General features: G+C 44.2%; 1 pseudogene across 1 annotated transcript in view; it reads right to left on the bottom strand.

Moving 5' to 3' along the window:
- Positions 1 to 459: 459 nt before the first annotated feature.
- The window catches only part of LOC306780848 (protein arginine N-methyltransferase 8-like), a 28040-nt pseudogene continuing 22499 nt past the window's right edge, over positions 460 to 6000 (bottom strand). Inside the window, exons 7-9 of the transcript in view lie at positions 5704 to 5838; positions 2907 to 3080; positions 460 to 2409 (exon numbers count right to left, since the gene is read on the bottom strand). The product of the transcript in view is annotated as a protein arginine N-methyltransferase 8-like (transcript). The remainder of the gene's footprint in view (positions 2410 to 2906; positions 3081 to 5703; positions 5839 to 6000) is intronic.

The raw sequence follows: 6000 nt of genomic DNA, 5'->3' as shown, positions 1-6000 counted from the left end.
GGTGGGGTGAAAGTAGAGTGCAGCACAGTCCACCTCAGGATTAGATGGTTCAAGTGGGATGGGCTGGGCCCTCTCCTCACAGTTTAAATCCTGCCTAAGGCGTACCTGAGCCTGCACAATCATTTCAGGATCCACCCTCTCTGCTGTAATCCCACTGGGGCCAATCTCACCCAAGATGGAGGAAGTGGGTTGGGGTAGGGGGTTGGATTTGGGGTTAGGACAGGAATTAGGGTTGGGGTTAGGACCAGCATTAGGGTCAGGGTTAGGATGCGAACTGGACTCAAGACTGAAGCTGGGGTTAGGGCCTGGGCCAGAGCCGGTACTATGGATCGTCAGCTCTGGAAATTGCTCATCATCCCCAGCAGAGTCCGGACAGGAGTCGACCCACTCCAATGGAGGCTTCGGCCCACCCTGCGCTAGCGATCTCAAGGCAGAAATGGACGAGGCTAGTAGTCGTGTTTTATACCTTGCTTTGCCATAGGCGATTGCTTTATCACAGGCTACTTGATCGAAAAGAGGAAGGTCCTGCAGGCAAGCTGTTATAACCTGATCATAATGCTGCTCGAGAATAGTCATGTTACTGCGCATCCATTCATCTGTATTTATTGGAGTTAGTGTGACATCTAAACTATATAGTTTGGGGTGTCATTTGAGCAGCGGGCTTTCAGAATGTTTTCTGAAAGTGTAACTGGCAGATGCTCTTTCAACACCAGCATTGTTCTAAATACATATGACTTGTCATGTATTGTTGATTGTGAGCATTAATGACTCATAACAGTGTATTGCTTATTAGTACCAGCCAGCCAGTGTGTGCTCTGAGAAGGCAGCATACTGCACTATGTGTTGATTGTTACTGGCATTAGTTGCATGCTTTATAAATATAGTTTCCTCCTGTTGGTCCCAAGTGCTCATACTGTACACTTTGGTAACAGCCCTGAAAAAGATTCATCGGGGTCTCTGCACGATATATATAAGACACAGGGATAGTGGCTTAGCTGTGTCAACAATAGCGTTCAGCACACTCTGGGATTAACATGGGAAAGATAATGTGTTACCAAATGGCTTTTAAACGTATTTAGCTGAGAGTAGCAGGAGTTTAAAGCTTTACGAGGAATATTAACGTGAGGGAATCTTTGCCTAGATCCACGTCTTGAGTGAAGAAACTCCTCCGGTGGTTGGTTGGCATTGACCTTATAAGAGCACATGTGAAGTGGATGCATTTACAGTCTGTAAAGTCTGGTACCACATCGTGTGACGATACTAAAGGAACTTGTATGCATGTTGGAAGAAAACCTCTTCTCAGTCTCATTAGATTCAAACCCAGTAGTTGGGACAGGGTTACTGCAGGTCATCTGGTTTGCTAAGACTTATTTAGAGATGTGGGGTTCGATTGCTTGACATGGATCAGATGTAGTAAAACAAAAAGCTTCATGGCTTGAGACTGTTTGAAGCAATCTCTAATATCTAAACTATTAGAAAGAGAGTGAATAGCATCTATATATAGAAGGAAGACGAAAAAAAAATCTGAATGCAGCAGTGCGGAAAAGAACATTTCGGCACTTGGTCAAGGCATTTAGGATGGGGAAGGTATGTTATTGGCATGTCAACATCACTGCTCAAACTGACAACACAAGGAACATCTGGGTAGTCCAAGCTGTGCAACAGTGTCACGCCCTCTATTACACACTCACAGAAAGCTACTGGTACAATGACTCTGCAAACACATGCTATACCTTTCACGTTGCACATATACGCAGGTTCGTCCTTGGCCGCGGCGTTCGGTTGCTGTCAGTTTTCCAACATTGCTAAATTGATACAACTTTAAATGAAAGTGTTTCTCACATCATTCCCTACGGTACATAATGTGACATAAGATTTACACCTTGACTGTATTGTCTACCTACAGCAGAATGTGGACAACACAGTCATTGATTGCATGAGCTCTACTGGAATTCAAAACATGACGACTATCCCTCCATAGGTTCCAGGTTATTGTGGAAAACAACGAAACACAAGTACGTCACTCCATCTCACATGTACGCACATCAACAATCAATAACATTCATCATGACGAGGAGATAATCCTGACCTCTGTTTGTTGGTGTTACATTCAGATTTGTTTAACAGCGAGCACGAGTAACTTCCTGCTTTCATCAAACACTGTGTTGACAATAGTGGCCAATAGGGGCCAACTCTGCTTGGTCTTAGCCCCCCCCCCCCCTTCTTACATCACACATTGTGTCTGTCTCTGGACGTGGGAGTGTCTCTTGTCTCCCTCTGGTGCTCGGGGGTTGTACTCGGCACCATCGTCCCCCCCGGCCGAACTTAGCGCATCTTGTAGTCGTGGGATATGGCCGCTTCACACAGCTGCCCTTTGAAATCCAGCTCGAAGGTAAATTCCAAGTCGCGCTGCAGGTCAAAGAGAGGGAGAAAAGAAAGATGGCTGTCAGAGGGACGGGAGGCAATGAGTAAGCAAATACGTGGCAGAAACTGTGAAAAAATAATAAGACCGGGGACGCAGATTTTCCATATTTTGACCTGACAGCAGAACGTGGTGTTAAGTAAGCACGGACTGTTTGTGTGAGACAACAGGAGGAAGCGAACCCCGCTTAGAATTAGTTGTTTGTCTGCAGTGCTGCTGCCTGTTTGACTGCCAGCACTGAGGAGTAAACAACCTGTCGTGGGCAGGCAGGGGAGGAAATGAGTCATCGCTTAGCTAGGGTACAGGGTATAAAGATAAGAGCTCAAATAAGACTGTGAAACACTTTTCATATTATATTTGTATTATTTATTTTCTCCCATTCTATATTTTCTCATACATACACACGATAAATCACTTATAGGCAGATGTCGTTACCAAACATATCACACTACACATCAGGGACATTAGACTGAACACCACTCACAATGTTTTTCTCATTGGGCTTCATGTCAATGCTGCCGACTATCTCCTCTCCTCTCCGCACCGTCAAATAGTCCTCCAGGTAAAACACCGTCTGCTTCCAGTGGGTGTATTGAGCATCTGGTGCTGGGACACACACACACACACTTTTAAAATGTACATCAGTCATTTTAATATTCTAACAAATTGGTACCACAGTCTAATAAAGCAGCCTTTATAAATTATTTGGAAGTTGTAACTTAGTTGTTAGTCATGGTTTATAAATAATTTATTGATGCTTTATAGATCAGTCATAAGCCATTTATAAAAAGTGTTTACTGGTTGCCAGGTTGTGAAATAACCCTTTGGCTGGTCTTCAGCCCACAATGACTGAAAGACAACTTACCTTTTGGTAAAGGGCTGCAGAGAATCAAAACTTCGTTTTTAACAGATTATTTACGTTTACAAAGGCAGAGAAACGATAAATTCTTAATTGGTGACTTGAAATTTGTAACTACTGATTCATTGGAATTTAAGAGACATAATAGGGTTTTCCCACTATCTGGCTATCCAAAGGTTGCTCTTGTTAATTGCATAAAACTGACATACAAAGCATTAGTAAATCATTGTTTAGCCATTAAGAAAGCCTGTTACATTCGAATTCTTTATAATATTAATCAACTCTGGTCTTTCCCTCTGAGCTCGGCTTCCAGTCAAGCGACGCTTTCCTTCAGTTTAGAAACGGTAAGATGGCGAGATCCACACTCGGACATCACACGTGCAGTCCGCCAAAGTACATCAAGTGCCAACATCTTCTTTAGATCTACAATAAAAGTCCTTTAAAAGTGTGAAAAAGCTTAAGAATCATAATAGACCAGACCAATATCCCCGGGCGCCTGTCATTGGCAGCCCACTGCTCCCTATATATACAGGGATGGGTCAAATGCAGAGAATAATTTCCCAACTGTGGGACTAATAAAGGAATGTTTCGTTCTTTTCTTTCTTCAATAGCGACCAGCTAGCCTAGCCACCGGGCTAAAAACCAACAAGCAAGCCAGCAGCAGTCCAGCCAACTTAAACTTGTGTGTTCCTGATAAGAAAGTTGAACCAACAAAGGTTTAAACTTTGGCAACACACCAACTAAACGACTGAGAACAGTAGATATGTCATCCTCTTGTCTTTTATTTCTCTACCCTCTTCAGTATCCCCAAGGATCTGATGTCTATGCCAGCAAACGCTGGGCAGAAGGCACAGAGACACCATGGACAGCTTGTCAGTCCGTCATGGGGCTACCAGAGATTTACAGCAATATGGGCTTCTATCTACCTGGCGTGATTGTCAGGATGAGACTCAGCACAAAGAGAGGAAGAGCCGAGGCATTGAACCGAGTCCGCGTCCGGAAGCAATGGTGCGAAAAGAGCAAGTAGATCCACTTGAGTTCAAGACTAAGAGTGGAAGTAAAAGGCAGGAAATGCACGACTGCATTCTTGATCTCTCCGCTTCTGCTCGAGTCAATCTTCTTCTCAATTCTACATTTTAAAAGTGTGTGTGTGTGTGTGTGTGTGTGTGTGTGTGTGTGTGGAAACACAGACAGGTAAAATCTGACACCCCAGCCCCCAAAATAAGTGCGAGCATCCCCCAGTGCCCTGAACATTACCGATGGCTTTGCAGAGGCTCAAAAGGTCGGTAACCTTTAAAATTGAATTTCTGCCAGCTTGGCGTTGCCTTCAAAGACGAGCTCTCTGTGAGTCCATAGCGAGCCAATCACCATGGCTGCTGCACAGGCCGGGCTCGCCGTTTTTTTTTGGGCAGAGTTCAAAAGAGACACTGACAAGCTGCGTTTCTTATGCTAGTTCAGGAGATGACATGGCATTTCTACTGACCAGCATGTGTTGCAATCTTTGACCTCCCCCCCCCCCCCCGCTTGCCTTTTTCTCTTTTGCTTAGGGTCTGTGTGTGTCTGATGTGAATGTCAAACGGGGACTCGATTGCACGGTTGGCTCTCTGTGTGTAAGTTTAGATCTGTGTCTTAAAGTTTTGGCAGACCAGGAGTCCTCAGGTCTGACATTGGAAAACTTACTTGATAGACAAACTTACAGAAAATCAATCGAGGGCAAGTGGTTATAGGGCAGAGAAAGCTTCGGTTAAGAAATGATTGTATATAAATATAGTTCTTTATGGACAAGATGCAAGGTTGTGATGATACCATAGTTTGATGAATAAAAGATTATCAGCACCAGAGGCCAGACAGATATACTGTTCAAACCAACTTTAGAGTAATACATTCTGCTGTACATATCCTGTCAATGCACGGTATTCACCACTACCACTAGAGGTCAGTCACACACAGATGTTGACACAACGTCCCCCCTGCTCACTCCAGTCCAGCTCTGTCTGGATCATGTCAACCAGCCTGATCTGAATGTAAAGTGACAATGACACTTATTATTGTGATAGATGCCTTCAACGTCTCAACACAGACCACATTAGAGCTTTGGACTCCTCTTTGACTTTGGCTACATCAACACTGCAACGGTCTGGTAGTCAACCTGCCCAACTGATGGTTTTGATTTCATGCTTCTTGGAGCATTCAGTTCTACATCAACTTTGCTTCTGGATGTTTTTTTGTCTGTCCACTGAAGTGAAATGCGGTTCCAGATTGTATGAAACACGTCCAGCAACAGCCTCCCTTGTTCTCACATTATGCCTCCTCCTGCAGTAGTGTGTGAAGTGCTGACTACCAGCATGAGCCATACCCCACAATTCACCTACAACATAATGCCAGATGCTCCAGTTGCCTATTGGCAAATAAACTTGCCAACTATAAGTGAAGTATCCATTCTGCTGTGCTGTGTGTAAGTGACCAGTGCATGGATGTAGTCGTTCCTCTGGATCTGCAGGCAGAATGCTGAGGTAAACGAGAGGTCCTCGAGCTTCACTGTGTAGATGTCCACCTCCTGCGGGAGTAAAGAGATGAACTCTTGAATATCTGTAGCACATGAACAAAACTGACACCACAAGCCATTGATCACATTCAACTCTCCCTATTGTTCTCTTTTTTAAAGGGCATTTTGGGAAGTACAGTATATGCATATGTGTTCGCTAGCCCAGAGTTAGTT

This window comes from Melanostigma gelatinosum, assembly GCF_949748355.1.
Source record: "Melanostigma gelatinosum genome assembly, chromosome: 1".
NCBI lineage: Eukaryota > Metazoa > Chordata > Actinopteri > Perciformes > Zoarcidae > Melanostigma > Melanostigma gelatinosum.
Note: the sequence above shows the minus strand (reverse complement) of the source record. Positions and strands in the feature narration are given on the sequence as shown.